Genomic DNA, 16498 nt, shown 5'->3' with positions numbered 1-16498 from the left:
TTGGTTTTCCCATGGCATGGCTCTTATATGTACAAGATTATAATTCAGTTTTTAACCCATACTCTGCTAAATTTCTTTAATGAATTTGTCTATATCTTTCAATTTGGACAGTACCATTCGCTGTTAAAAGGGGCGCTTACCAAAAAGATACTGGCTGAATTGGGAACAGTGCAGATCAGGATCAGACTGCACAGATGTGCAGGCTGATCATGATCTACACTAGTCTCCCAAAACTACCCCACAAAAAACAGATCACTCTTCTTTCCTACCATTAATTTTGCAAACTTCAGTCATATTTTTTAATTTATGAATCAATTTTACTTAGAAAAACACTGTATATGATTGTGTTGGATACAAAAAAAAATCAAAATTCTCTTTTCTGTTCTAAAAATCTGGGCAATACCAAATCTTTGATATTTACAATAGGTACAAAATATCGATTTTTTATACCTTAAGGGTTAGAAAACTTTGCTGTTTTGACATATTAAATGAAAGGACACCTATATTGAGACCTTCACTTTTTTATTGGTTTTTATTCAGCATAGACTGATAGGTCACAAAGTGAAATTCTAATTTACCTTAATTTTATGTCATAAACTTTGCTGACAATTCACCAAGCTACCATAAATCTTCCACCTTTTTCAAAAGTAACAAGTATTAAATGTGTGTGATTAAATCATAATTCAAGTTCTAAGTGTTCTGAATAGGTATGAAATACCTACTTTAGTCTGGTTTACCTTTACCTGTAAATACCATACTGTTCTTAAAACATGTCCCATATTCAGGATCGGCTCCTGAATAAGTAAAATAATCACAGTTAAAATTTAATGATAATGCTGTTACACCAGTCCATCTATATCATATTGTTCATGTGTAATCAATTACATGGTCTTTTTTACTATAATTTATACAAACTGATTGACATTATCTCAAAATCAAATCTGCTTCTTCACTGAAAAAGGCCAGTTCTTACTTATACGAGGCATAGCCACAATTTTGACCATGCAGTGATTTTTTTTGGAAAAAATAAAGGTGCCCCTATGCCCGCTGAATTGGGAAAAATAAGTGCAATAATGCCTAAAATTGGGAAAAAACAGAAATGTGTTTAATTTCCATACTAAGTGATATAAATCTCTACATTTTCAAACTGAATGTTGTTTGAAGGGTTTACATTTTTCCAAAACCACTTCTGGATTTAAAATCGTATAATTTAAGGGTGGTAAATAAAATATAAAAGTTAATTAAGACACCAATACAACTTAAAAGAATTGTATTTTTCAATTTTCAGTTGATGCTCTTGAAGTTTGAAAACGTCCAAAATTTTCACTATCCGAAAATCAGTACACTAGCGCCGATTTTGATCTCCAATTTTTCAAAAACTGGGGAAGATATTGTCATTTTTCATTATCATAAAAGATTAACTGGCATAACGGAACATATTTTAACCGACTAAGTCTATATTTCTCTTGAAAGTCACCAATGTTTTATTTGTCACGTATTTTCATGACTGTAACCTTGATGCAATTTTGATCATAAAAAGGGCGTTTTTGATGTCATTTGTGCCAATTTCATGTTAGATATCGCGGATCTCACGCCCGAATATAAACTGTTACATTTTGGAAATAAAATCTTTTAATTTGAAGGGGAAAAACACCTCTTTTTTGGGAGGAAAATTGATGATTTTTGGGAAAAAATAGCCTATTTTGGCAAGGGGAAACTGCCGAAATTCGGCAGCAAAAATAATCATTGCCACGGCTCAGACAAAATCCATCCAAGCTGAATTACTTTCACCTCATCCAAGGTATCCTATCCCTGTCTGAAGTCGTCCCCCCTGTGCAAATCAGTTATTTTAACTGTCTGAAACACTCACCAATATCCCATCAGTTATTTTACCTGTCTGAAACACTCACCAATATCCCATCAGTTATTTTACCTGTCTGAAACACTTCTCAGTGCCTAATGAAGTCACTTATTTTACCTGTCTGAAACAACCCTTGTCCCAATCAACTGTTTTACCTGCCTGGAACACTTACCAGTGTCCCTATCAGTTATTTCACTTGCCTAACACACTGAAACACTGCATATTTTTTATTAACCAGGCAAGATTGAAATAAATCTGAAAGGGATTCAATTTGGAACATTACGGCATATAAAAAACTGGCCCCAATTCATGAAGTATTCTTTTTTAGAACAGCTCAACGCTGGGGGTCAAAACAAAAGGTTTTAATATCTAATCAATAAATTACAGATGTAAATAATAGTTAAAGACACTTCAAGTACTATCAAATACCTACAAGTGTATCATGTGTAATATTTAGATGTATACTTTTAAAATCAATGCCTAAATACTGCGCTATGTTCAAAATTTCAGTGCATTTATGTTTGTTTGTTTGTTTTGGGTTAAACACCATTTTTTAACAGTATTTCAGTTATGTAAAGGCAGGCTGTTAACCTACCCAGTGTTCCTGGATTCTGTACCAGTACAAACCTGTTCTCCACAAGTAACTGCCAACTTCTCCACATGAAACAGAGCTACAGAATGAATTATATGTCCTTTCATCAAATCGTCCCTGAAAACAATACGCCCAAAACGCATATCTAACTCATGACCCAGTGATATGTAGATCTTCGCTCTTCCTATTAAGCCATGCAGGTGGGCTGTCCATTTACGTAAATTTATACTAAATGTTAAGAAATTCTCGATTTTTTTCAACTTCACGACCATTGTATTAAGTAGATGGATTTAAAGCTATGTCAATTTACAAATTTTAACACATACAACAAAATTAGAATATCGTTGTTCTTTAATCTATTTAGATAGAATAAAAGAGTGTTGAACTTTTATCCATTTGATCATCTATACTAATTACTTCTGCAAACAGTCCTTATTCTAAACTTTCTACTTTCTACGGAGTTTTAAGTGCCAGATCATTGATCGAATATTTGCCAGTCAAATATTACATCCTCTTCTAACACTCTGTTACCGTCTTAAACAAATTGTCAAAAAGTAGATGACTCCAAACAGAAACAAACATATCATAAACCTGAATATTTTTGTAATTTTAACATTCTCAATATGATATCAATTTGACTAGATTAAGCTAAAAGATTTTATTTTATACTTTTTTATTTCAGCTAGACTGTGACAAACGCATATTTGAAATCACCCTTGAGTCAACTTCAAACGAAAACCATAACTGGGACATGATGATGACAACAGCGGGGCTCGAACCAATAGACTCAGTCTGGGATGAGATGCCAATTTTAACACATTAACCACAGGCCACGGCTCCTCTTGAACATGAGCAACATAACTGTCCCATACCTCAATAAAAATTTGAAAAGGAAGAACCTGTGACAGTTATCAGTTGTTTGGCTGAATGGTCACTTTTTCAAACTTAACAGCTTAAAATGTATGCTGTCCCCTGAACAGAGTTAGAAATATTCAAATACTGTCAGTGAGCTTATAAAAAACAAAAACAGGAGCTTTCTCTTTTTGGAATTTAATGTAAATTCAACATTACGAGTGCTTATCAAGCCATGAAATGATATCTTTAACCCCTGTAGCTGGAAAATACTTACATTTTAAAGACCATAAACCTAGTAATATGATGTACATTAATTTTATGTAAATTGGATTCAAATTGGACCTTGTCACTTTCACCTTTACTTTAATTACGAATTCATGGCCATGGGCAAGTGAAAACATTTTCGGATGTTGAATACTTTGAAGATAAGCTTACCTAAATTACCAGCTAAAGGACAATTTACATGTACAATGAGAAATTACTCTATGCCTCCCCATCATCAACTATTTATATTATGTACACTAATGTTCAGTAAACAAATGCACATAATAATGTTTAGCCCCCTTCTGAAGACAGTTTGAAGCTTCAAGTTACTTGAATCAATCTTGTGTTTGTTTGCCTGAAACTGATCAGTTCCTCCAAACTGAGCTTGCAGACCAGCCTAAAAATGCAGCGTTACCATTGGTCAATTTCAAGACTGAACTCAGAATCATCCAATCAGATGAATGGTCTGGTTTTATAACCTCAGACCCTGGTGTCATAAGGAGAAAGAGCAGCATAGACATCCAAAAGACAAGAACCTGTGACCCAGATGTGGGGTACTGAGCTGAATAATTATTTATTTGTCCGCTGCTGGCCTAACTGAGATCGACACTGAGTATAGCACCAATGTAATGAAAAGACAATTTTGTGTGTAAAGGAAGAGTTACCTGTAAAATAATAACTATAAGACATATTATAGTTATACCTATCTCTGCCGCTTTTTTTATGATTTTGATGTATTTATTATTATTATCATTATTATTTGGTACTATTTAAATCAAGGCAGATTTCATTAATATATTTGTATTTTTTCACATGGCTTATTAAATGATAGAGGTGTTTTCTATTTTGAATTAAATACAGATTATTCCTTTCTTAAATTTCACATTTGAATTCCTTTTGATAACCGATCAATTAAAAAATACATTGAAAACAATTTTATTACCATTATGCATACTTGGTCAATGCCATACCCCACCCATCAAATTTTTATTTAGATTTTCTCAATATAATGTACTAAAATGTTCATAAAAGACCCAATTTTGTGTTACAACCTTCTCTATTTAGTAAATTTTCATTTGATCAAAGGGTTAAGGTAGCTGATGACCAAAATAAGTGCCAACAAAAATTCTATTTTATGCAAATTCAACTTAAATACATTGAAGAATTTCAATTCACAGGCTTGCAAAACACGTACAGTAAGAAAATTTCGCTGGTACAACTAACATTCATAAAAATTTCTAGAGGAAACATAAGATTCTGCTATTTTTATTTCTTGACAAAATACAGGTAGAAAACAATGTATACAGAATAATATATCACACTATTCTGTTAATTTGGAAACGTCCACCCACTCCCTATTTTGGCTTAAACAAATATCAATTCTAACTAGACTATTTGACTTTCATATTAATATCAATAATTTCATTTTGACATTACAACCATATCAAAACACTTGATACATACCTGCCACATATAAGACTGGCACCTTTACCCATGTAATTCCAAAGACTTAAATTGCTATCTTGTTTTTAGTTGACTAGAATCCACACTTTAATACCTATTATTTTAAACATATAGGAATTTTTCGATTAAATCCTCTCTATTTTTGTTTTAATCTCACTGTTAACATTTGCCTGAGAAAAAAATATCCTTCACTGATAACATTTAAAATATGACTAAGTCCTCTTTCTTCGGCACATGTTGTTGTTTATACATTTTAATATATTGTTTATACATAATAACCTTTTCTTAATTCATCCACTTTAATCCACTTTTGTTTAGCAAAGATAAACTAAAACTAGCAATTTTTACTACTTTAAACTAATTGATATTATATCAAAAGTAAAAACAATTTTCCAGGATTTTTTGTGCGGTCATACAATGTTTTCTTTTCTCCTACAACATTTTTTTTCGTAATCCATTAAGCATGAAACAACCATAAAATCTAATGAACTGTCATAACACGATTTTTATCTCTACACTACATTGTAACATTTTTCAGATTTTGTTTACTTCAATCAACATGACAATCGGTAAAACTGTTAAATAAGGTTTCTGTTTATTTCACCCGTATACATAAATATGACATATATCGGTTTGAGAGTCATTCAAAATCATGGATCCATATTGACAAAAATCAGTGGTGAAAACTTTAACCAATATTTATCTGATCCGTAATCTGCCCCTATTATTGTCCAAAGTGGACTAGTCCACTGCAAGTTGGAACAATTGAATTAGTACTGTTAGGATTATTCCACTTATCTCAAAGAGGATCAGCAGGTCCACTGCTTTTTGACAAGTCCAGACTTTTAAACCACTATCGCTACTTTAAATCAGTAGACAATGGAAAATTTCAACAAATGAAATTTTAATCATTCCAACATGCCTTATTAATTTTCTACAATCGTTTAAAAAAATCTTCTTTGTACATACAACACTGCTAAACACTAGCTTTTCATATATATTTTGGAACGTGAAATTGATTTTGTACCATTGTTTGCAAGTCATAATTCATACCTAGTGGAAGTAGGTGTTTTTCATATTTTGCATAGATTTCGCCGGTTATTATTGGACCACAACAGACTTCTCATGTATAATTAACAAACTCCGCTCATATCATTTAATACCTAGGTATTGTATCGCAAATGAACGGTTTCTTTTTAACATGTCGTATAAACGAAATAATCCGAATTCACATGAAAAGAACTGATGTCACACATCGTGAATACAAAGCTTTTGTTTCATTGTTATAACATTTCAATTATTAAACAGCTCCTGTCGTTTGTAAAATAGAAGTAACGATAAGGGAAGATCTCTAAGCTCTATTCATAATCATAAAAATCTATCTATATTTATAAGGTAATTTAAGTTTTGTACTTTTTAATCTTTATAAATATGTTGGAAATGAGAGAACATTCAACTTTTTTCAAACCTTTTTAATAAACACTGTGCATGCATGTAGTGAAATTTCAGCACTGGGACATTATAGCAAATGCATCGAAACGAAGATATGTAACATTTCTTTGAAAATGATGAGTTTTTAAAGGTGCTGAACTGTTCGAACGTGTGGCCCCTTTATAAGTCCTTTTCCGGAATTCAATGTATATGCCAGTAAACTTACAAGTGTTGTGTATAGTTAAATATAAAGTTTTATATGCTGTTCAAATTTCATGTCAAACAACCTTTTTTAAAAACAGGTTTCATTTTTTTTCCCTCACGTTAGTATTCACAGCTGTAATATCAAACATTTTCACTCTAACAAAATTTTCGTGAAACTTAAAACAGTTAAATAATGCTTGCCTTTAAACTTTACCAAAACTTGAAACTTGAAATAATGGTCAAACCGTGACAATGATTTAAGAGTAGATGATTTTTACATATTTCAATAATAGAAATATAGAGAAAACTAGAAACAAGGCAAACTTAAGAAAGACTTGTGAACTAGATATTGACCTAGTTTACCCAATTTCAAACTTGACCTACACATTCTGGCAAAGTTTGATGAAGATCAAGTAGAAAATGTGGCCTCTTCAATGTAAAGACAAAGTTTTTCTATGTTAAAAAAAATGGCCTCTTCAATGTAATGACAATGTTTTTCTATGTTAAAAATCTGATATGCTACATTAGTTTAACAAGAATACCTGTTACAGCTGACTTTTGCAATCAGTTTCATGTAGCTCTAGCATTTGATAGATTAATTTCTTAGCTTGGCCTCGAAAACCTCTAGCATCTGATTGGAAAATTCTGTGTTCAGCCTTGAACAACTGCAACTTCTCTGTTCACTGCAGCATTTGATTGGACAATGCTGTGTTCAGCCTTGAACAACTGCGACTTCTGTGTCCAGCCTTGAACAACTGCAGCATTTGATTGGACAATTCTGTGCTCAGCCTTGAACAACTGCAGCATTTGATTGGACAATTCTGTGTAAATCCTTGAACAACTGCAGCATCTGATTTGACAATTCTGTGCTCAGACTTGAACAACTGCGACATTTGATTGGACAATTCTGTGCTCAGACTTGAACAACAGCGGCATTTGATTGGACAATTCTGTGCTCAGACTTGAACAACTGCGGCATTTGATTGGACAATTCTGTGCTCAGACTTGAACAACTGCGACATTTGATTGGACAATTCTGTGCTCAGACTTGAACAACAGCGACATTTGATTGGACAATTCCGTGCTCAGCCTTGAACAACTGCGACATTTGATTCGACAACTCTGTGCTAAGCCTTGAACAACTGCGGCATCTGATTGGACAACTTTGTACTTGGCCTTGAACAACTGCGGCATCTGACTGGACAACTCTGTAATCAGCCTTGAACAAATGCAGCATTTGATTGGACTATTCTGTGCTCAGCCTTGAACAACTGCAGCACCTGATTGGACAACTCTGTACTCAGCCTTGAACAAATGCAGCATTTGATTGGACAACTCTGTACTCAGCCTTGAACAAATGCAGCATTTGATAGGACAACTCTGTACTCAGCCTTGAACAAATGCAGCATTTGACTGGACAACTCTGTGCTCAGCCTTGAACAACTGCGATATTCGATTGGACAATTTTGTGCTCAGCCTTGAACAACTTAGACATTTGATTGGACAACTCTGTGCTAAGCCTTGAACAACTGCGGCATCTGATTGACAAGTCTGTACTCAGCCTTGAACAACTGCGGCATTTGATTGGACAATTCTGTGCTCAGTCTTGAACAACTGCGGCATTTGATTGGACAACTTTGTGCCCAGCCTTGAACAACTGCGGCATTTGATTGGACAACTCTGTACTCAGCCTTGAACAACTGCAGCATCTGATTGGACAACTTTGTGCTCAGCCTTAAACAACTGCGGCATCTGATTGGACAACTCTGTGCTCAGCCTTGAACAAATGCAGCATCTGATTGGACAACTCTGTGCTAAGCCTTGAACAACTGCGGCATCTAATTGGACAATGCTGTGCTCAGCCTTGAACAACTGCCACATATGATTGGAAAATTCTGTGCTCAGCCTTGAACAACTGCCAAATTTGATTGGACAATTCTGTGCTCAGCCTTGAACAACTGTGGCATTTGACTGGACAATTCTGTGCTCAGTCTTAAACAACTGTGACATTTGATTGGACAATTCTGTGCTCAGCCTTGAACAACTGCGGCATATAATTGGACAATTCTGTGCTTAGCCTTGAACTGCAGCATTTGATTGGTTAATCCTATCCCCACTCTTGACACTGACCAGTGGCAAAATATCTTTTTAAGCAGGTCTTTATTGGAGTTGCATTAGCATGCAACAGGGTAAAAAAAATCATAATAAATTTTAATAGAACTTCAAGAAATGTTAAGTTTTTACTTCTCTTCACCAGTGAATGGTTCATCTTTTGTGAATCAATTGACTGAACCAACAATGGCTTAAGTATTTGTCGTAAAGTCAATAAGTTTTGTCATAAACATACTGATGAATGGGCAGCGTGTCATATATTTATATTAGAAAACGTGTCCCCATCAAGAGTTTTCCTATAGATTATCGACAAGCCTAATGCCTCCTAACATTCTCCTGGACTGGAAAATATTAGACTGGTATAATTGTATATTTGATTTTCATAGGTATGTAACATTATTTTTCAACAGTACTTCAGTTATACATTGCAATCGGTTTCCCTAACCAGTGCACTTTGTGTCACTCCAAATATGACCTTGTCCTCCACAAGTAACTTTGAAATGACAACTTCTCAACATGAACCAAGAGGTGGAGTACTCAAGAGGTTGATCAAACTATCAAACTTTCCCATAGAACACCTCACTTTGTTCAGGTGATCAAACTGGAGACCTCTATACTGGTAGTTTTGAATGCTCTTTATACAGAATGAACTGGTACAAGAACAAGTTCTAAATGACATGTTGATTATTTGCCTTCATTTTATAATGGAAGACTAAGAACAAGCACTGCAATTTGTCCACAAATATTCATCAAATAATGGAGCATGCAATGAAATGGCCAAATTGGATACAACCGAAAATGACAAAATATGAACTACAGAAGCGATAGCCACTAAACGGAAAGGAAGTAGAATGGAGAAGTTGGGGTATCTGAAGATGATTATAAAATTTCAGTCAATCAGTCTGGACTAATTTATATAAAAGTTTCACAAATACAAGTGAAACTTGACAGAACCATACATTTTGTCATATTTTTATATTAAATTTTGTTATATTTAAAGACAGACTACCTTTATCAAAGTGACAATATTTGCTAAACTAATACTCTGTTATACTCCTAAAGTTCATTATCCAACTAGACTCAGATAAGAGTTACAATAATATGGATGATGAAGTACCCTTACAATTTAACCTATTTTTTCCTTGTAGGTATTGTCCTAGATAAGATTTTCAAGTTCATAAACACAATTTATCAGATTCAGTTGGAACTAGAAATTTAGTTGTTGTTGCTTATTTAGTTTTTGTTTAAGCCTTATCGTGCTGGACACGACTGATTCTGCCTTTGCGAACAGCGTAGATCTTGATCAGCCTGCACATCTGTGCAGTCTGATCAAGATCTGCACTGTTCGCCATTCATTAAGTATCTTTTTGGTAAGCACCCCTTTTAACAGTCAATGGTACTGTCCAAATTGAAAGATGGACAAGTCCATTATAGAAATTTAGCATGGTAAGGGTGAACTGTAAAAACTTATCAAAATCTCTTCCGATTCTGAATCCTTGCTGTCATGTAATGAGATGCAGTTAAATGTTCCCAATGAGTTTCAAACCTGCAACCCTCAGGCTGAGTGGTCAACACTTAACTAAATCACAACTCTTAGTAAATACTATTTGGTAAACACTTTTCTTGGCATTTAAACTTGGATCTAGCTGTTTCATGTGGAGAAGTTTCATTTACATTATAAGAATTATAAATACAAGCTGGTTATAGAATTCCAGAGGCTTGCATAATTTGATAATTTGTGAGAAATTTTGTAACCTACATTTAGTTTCATTGTGTATCAACAGAAATATTTAAAGGGAATTCCTATAGTTTTTTATGCGCATCTTTCTGCGCAACCGACACTTTCTAAGGAAAACTGAACTGAAGTCAACATTTGTCGAAACATGTTACAGACAATCTTAAATATGAGGTTTCTTGAATGAAATAACATTTTTTGATAAGTTTTATCAGTAATCAAATGTTGATACTGGTTTATGTTGTATTGACAAGTATCATGCCTGACAGATATCTTGCTATTTTTGTGGATGTGTTTCACATCGCATTTTAGTACAAAGACAGTGTTGTTCATATAATATAAGATAATTGACTTAGTACTGATAAGTCAATATCACCTTTCAGATTATTTAGTATTCAATTATATAAATAATTAAGAACTTTTAAAACTTTTTTTAACTTCTAGCGCATATACATGTAATCAATTTGGCCAGGTTCGTGCCACTTTCCGTCCTAACAGGTGTTGTATTCTAGCGGTCTTAACATAAAATTTAGCCTGGTGACCCATACTTTTTTAGCCATTTTTATGTTCACAATACAATTATCTATACACAAGAAAAACAGGAAAATTTTCTATGAAAGAGTTTTTTCAAAATTAAAACAAATATTCTTCACTATGGGTATTTTTCATTGAAAAAAGTTCACAAAAGTAAATATGAAACAATATTTTTTTTTCATTTGTACCCATTACTGTAAGGATAGAGTATTACAAATATGACTATAATATCAAATAAGTATATAATAAAATTTGTAAAAAGAAAAAACCTTATTGTGCTGTCTTGGTGTATATTTTGGTTGGTATTTATAAAAAAGCAGAAAATTATGAAAATGTTGAAAAATCGCTGGCAGTTTCAGCAACAGTGGGTGTGTTCAAAACAATTTTTCACAAAAACGAGCCTGGTGACCTATTGTTTTTATTTGTTCATTGTTTTCAGCACAAAATTTCATATCATATATCTGAATTTAAAAAAATTCTATGAAAGGAAAAAAACTATAGGAATTCTCTTTAAATAACTGCAATTAAACTTACTCTAATTGATGTAATGTTGCAAAGTTTGTTTCTGTTTCTGCCGTTACTACAAAATTAAGACATAAAATTACGCTAACTACCAATAATTATCCATATAGATTACTTATTAAGATATTATATATCATAAATGAACATGTAAAATGTATCGAAGATCTTTTGTAATTCATTGATTTGAAAAGCAGTGTGTGTTTTGCTTTCGCTGTTTTAGGAACGGAGTTAATAGTTCTCAGTGAAAGAAAAGAGCTAATTTATAAAATTGAAGATATACTTAAAAAGACATTTTCAGTTTTATGTCTTATATTTATGCTGAATCATTTAAATTGTTTTTTCCCTCTAACATTGATTTGATAGGCTTAAGTTGCATTTGTGGGCCTTAATGCTCCTTAACCTTTACCCTGCTAGCGGCAAGTGATTCTGCCTTTGCAACCAATTCAAACCAAGATGTGTCTGCACATCCTTGCCTGCATTGTTTAAATGCTATTCAGTCAGTAATTTTTCAGTGAACATCCCTTTGAATAATAAATGATACTGCCAAAATTGAAAGACAGACCCGTCCATTTTAGAAATTTAGCAGGCTTAAGGTTGATTGGTCTGTGTTTCTGCTCTAAGATGGAATTAAAATTTCAATATTCATCCAAGGTTCAAGTCTGAAGAATATAGTTTAATCTTTGTCATAAAAAATATCCCTCAATTAATGAATTATATCCCACCAAAGATGTTAGTTTAAGTAATGGGTAGAAAAGAAAATATTATTACTATTTAACAAAAAATACACAAAGTTTTAATTTTAAACAGTTTTACCAGTTTATTTTAACATATATATTATTGTACATTTTAATAATGGGTGATAACAAGAACTACAAAAAAGAAATAGCATTGAATTTTCAGATTATCTTTAATTACATTTTTATGACAAAATGTACAAATATTATGATGGTCTAAATAATAAATAGGGAGAATAAAATTAATGAACAAATTCAAAACCACTGAAATGTGAAAAGCTCAGGGTGGTAGTTTTCACACAGACTTATAGTGTTTAGTTTGCGGGTGGTATCAATATGAATATATATTACTTGTTTGTCAATTTTAGAAATGTACAAAAATCAATTAAACCTTTATCTTGAGAGAAATCATGAAATTTTCAAATTTTATTTAAAAAAGGACGTCCAGTCATTTGATGTAAATAATGGTGGGAAAGTTCATTGACAGTTTTAATTATTCTTCCATTTTCAAGATGTTGATTTTATAAACTGAGTAAAATTTAATAAGCACAGAATTATTTGTTTAAGAAAAAGAACAAAGAAGTACGGAGCACAGTCCAAGCATGAAAATACGTTAAATTTTAGTAATCCAATCAATAAATGGATTAAAGTATGCCAATCAAATACGACCTTTGTACTCGGGTGTCAGTCTTATCTGCTAGCTCAACGGTTCTTAAAAGATAAAATCTTTGATTACCTATCTATAAAGATGAACGAGACTATCTACTATAATAATTATGCCTATATATATATATATATATATATATATATATATATATATATATACTGAAGACTGGGACTCGCCTAAAACCACAGTCATAATGACAACAAACATCTAAGTTTTCTTTACAATATTTCTAATTAAGGCTGTCAGGCATTTGAAATTTTTATTAGAAACTGTATGATATTCTTTTCGAAACATATCCTTGAAACCTTGTATCTGCTTTAGAAGGAAACATCTTTAATGTGATCTAGACTAGTCCCCATAGTTCGAGCAGACTTTGATGATTTGATGTAGATTACCAAGGAAAAGGCTGCAAGGCTGATCCCCATGTGAAGTCACGTCTCAACAAGAGACAACAAATCTGAAATCACTTGTCATCCACCAACAATTCATATGTCTGAGAGTCTCAGTGTGTGTTGCAGTTTCTTTTTTTTTCATTTTTTTTTTTTTTTTTTTTTTTTTGTTATTTTCAGAGAAAGTGGTTGGTGGTGTGGTGGAGGGGTCTTGCTGTGTTGTTTGTTTGGTGGCAGTGTTTTGTTTTTGTTACTTTTTGAAGCATTGGAAGGCGGTGTGTATGTTGGTGGGGATCTTACTACTATTTGTTTGGGGCTTTTTTGTTGTTATTTTAGGGGAATTGGGAGTGGAAGCTTGGTGGCAAGAGCTCGGGATAGAACCGTGAAATGCTCTGGCTAGATTAAACCATCACTCTTACATAACAGAAATACTGTTGCAAAATGGCATTAAACCCATGTCAAACAAACAATCAAATTGACCATATCTCAATGAAGCACTTCTAAACCACAAGATTTTCTTAATCATGCTTTGTTAAGTGGGTTTCCTGTGGCCTTTCAGGTCAGATACATTCCAAATTAGGCGTAAAACACTAATGAAAACAGGAATCTTAAGTTTTCACAATTGTTGATTTAACAAATCAATTGAAATATAAAACTTGAAAGAATTACATGCAAAGGCTAAAATATCAGACCTCTTAATTCAGTACATTTGAGTGGCGATTAAATGTTCACCATGTTTGTCTAATGAATTGATACCTACTGTCACAATTATATCTTTTATAAGAAGCAACATTGTGGTCATAGTTATGAATTTATTCTTTTTTAATTAAAAAACGATTCAGTGATAAGTTCATACAAGGCCAGTGTGACTCAAAGTAATGCAGCTGAACAAACATTAGCAAGAAAAGAAACAGACAGATCTCTTATGGATTATTTAAAAAAAAATATTTCATGCAGCTTTGCTCGAGACATTTTTCATGAAGTGTTCGTTTAACCTTTAGTCTGCTAAATTTCTAAAATGGACTGGTCCATCTTTCAATTTGGACAGTACCATTAGCTGTTAAAAGGGGTGCTTGCCTAAAAGATGCTGACCAAATGGCGAACAGTGCAGACCATGATCAGACTGCACAGATGTGCAGGCTGATCTTGGTCTGCACTGGTAGCAAAGGCAGAATTACTTGCAGCCAGCAGGCTAAAGATTAATACCATTTTAGGACAGTTAAAGTACAATATTGTATGCAAAGCCAGAACACTTACACTTGAACTGACAGCAATTATAATTATGGTTCTACAACTCAGTGTAAGGGGCCTCCGTGGCCAAGTGGTTAAGGTCAATGACTTCAAATCACTTGCCCCTCATCGATGTGGGTTCGAGCCTGACTCGAGGCATTGAATTCATCATGTGAGGAAGCCATCCAGCTGGCTTACGGAAGGTCAATGGTTCTACCCAGGTGCCCACTTGTGATGAAATAATGCACGGAAGGGCACCTGGGGTCTTCCTCCACCTTTAAAGCTGGAAAGTCGCCATATGACCTAGAATGTGTCGGTGCTACGTTAAATCCAAAAAAAAACAAAAAAGAAAAGAAAAAAAAAAAAAAAAACTCAGTGTAAAAGAGTAACTATTACTAATTCAAACTGGCACTTTTTTCCAATGTTGTGCTAATTTCTATCTCAATGTCTTAAAAGTTTCCCTCAAATTGCTACCTCAATTAAATTGACTGTTGCTAAAAATGCCATTATACTCCATGCAGAATCAAATCAATCCTTAATGGAAGTACCCCACCTACTCCCAAAAATAGGAAGGTCAAGTTGGAGTTAAACTGTCACATTAACTATGATTATAAAATTAAATATGTCAAAGGACTAAGATTTCAGTTAATTAAACACTTTATTAAATATTAAAACACATTTAGTTGAAGGTTAAACTTTGAAAATTTCAATTATATTTCAATCATTCTATTTTTTCTCTATAAACCCAAAGTATTATTAGAAGATATATTTTTTCTTCTCAAATTTCTGTAATATCAAAGCCCTAAATTATACTTAGACATATTTATAACTGGTGTCTTGAGGACTGATATACTTAATTTCTTAAAAGATTCATTTTAGCGTATAAAAAGCCCAAGCAAGTATCTATTGGCTCCAAACTTACATAATTTATCATTTTCAAAATCAATTTTATAAAAATTTAAAAAAAGAAATTGACTCATTTTCCTTTTGTATCTATCTCAATACACAGTATCAGCCTTAAGTATGAATTTACAGCACATAATTATTTACTGCATAAACATAAATGCTATAAATTTTTGCAACTTATTTTCAATTTTCATATATTAAATACCTAATTAAGAAGGTTAAAGATTTCACTAAATTATGATGTTAAATTGTCTGTTACAAGGTTATTTTACTTTCACGATTTTAAGTCAAACAAACACTGTATAATTATATAGATGTTAAGGCGACTTTCCAGCTTCAAGGGTGTGACTGCTCCGGGACAAAAAAAAAGTCCAGAGTCTGCCATGAGAAGATACAATCATGACCAGTGCTTGGTTCAGAACACGACCTATGTGTAAATAATAATCTGTGACAGCAGTCTTACTGATGGTCTTATATTATTAAAATCAAAAAGCAAAAATACAGGGTTCTCAAATTCTGTCCCAGATTATTAAAATGTAAACAACCCCTACTAACAAAGCTATTTAATACCACAAGATCTAAGTGATCTACAGAAGAAAAGACTTAAGTCAAACTCATTTGTACTGGAATATAAGACTTTGTTAGAGAACGGACTACAACAATAGGTAGACTAACTTCAAAGGACAGTAATTTTTTGAAGAAGTGAAAATCATATTTGCTAAGTCTCTTAAATTCAAAGAAGAATAGCAGGTTGATTTCTCTCTCGCAGTTTTAATCAAAATAAACAAAATGCAATCATATATCAAGGTAGTAATAACTATAGAGGAAGATAGTTAACATACAAATTACACTAATTATAATCATAAACGGAGTTTGTGCCAACAGTTAAGGCCTGCTCAATGAATGTAAAATAGATTAATACAGCTCCCATAAAGGCTTCAACATACAGCACAGAGGGTTAATGATCCACAGTAAGTTGCCCTTATCGCCTTGGTAAC

The 16498-nt window shown here is 33.0% G+C and overlaps 1 protein-coding gene across 6 annotated transcripts in view; it reads right to left on the bottom strand.

Moving 5' to 3' along the window:
- LOC123530832 (tyrosine-protein phosphatase non-receptor type 4-like) overlaps positions 1-16498 on the bottom strand; it is a 149325-nt gene that overhangs the window by 72505 nt on the left and 60322 nt on the right. The gene's annotated exons all lie outside the window — the stretch shown is intronic.

Source organism: Mercenaria mercenaria, chromosome 11 (genome assembly GCF_021730395.1).
Source record: "Mercenaria mercenaria strain notata chromosome 11, MADL_Memer_1, whole genome shotgun sequence".
Lineage (NCBI taxonomy): Eukaryota > Metazoa > Mollusca > Bivalvia > Venerida > Veneridae > Mercenaria > Mercenaria mercenaria.
This window is presented reverse-complemented; position numbering and strand designations above follow the sequence as displayed.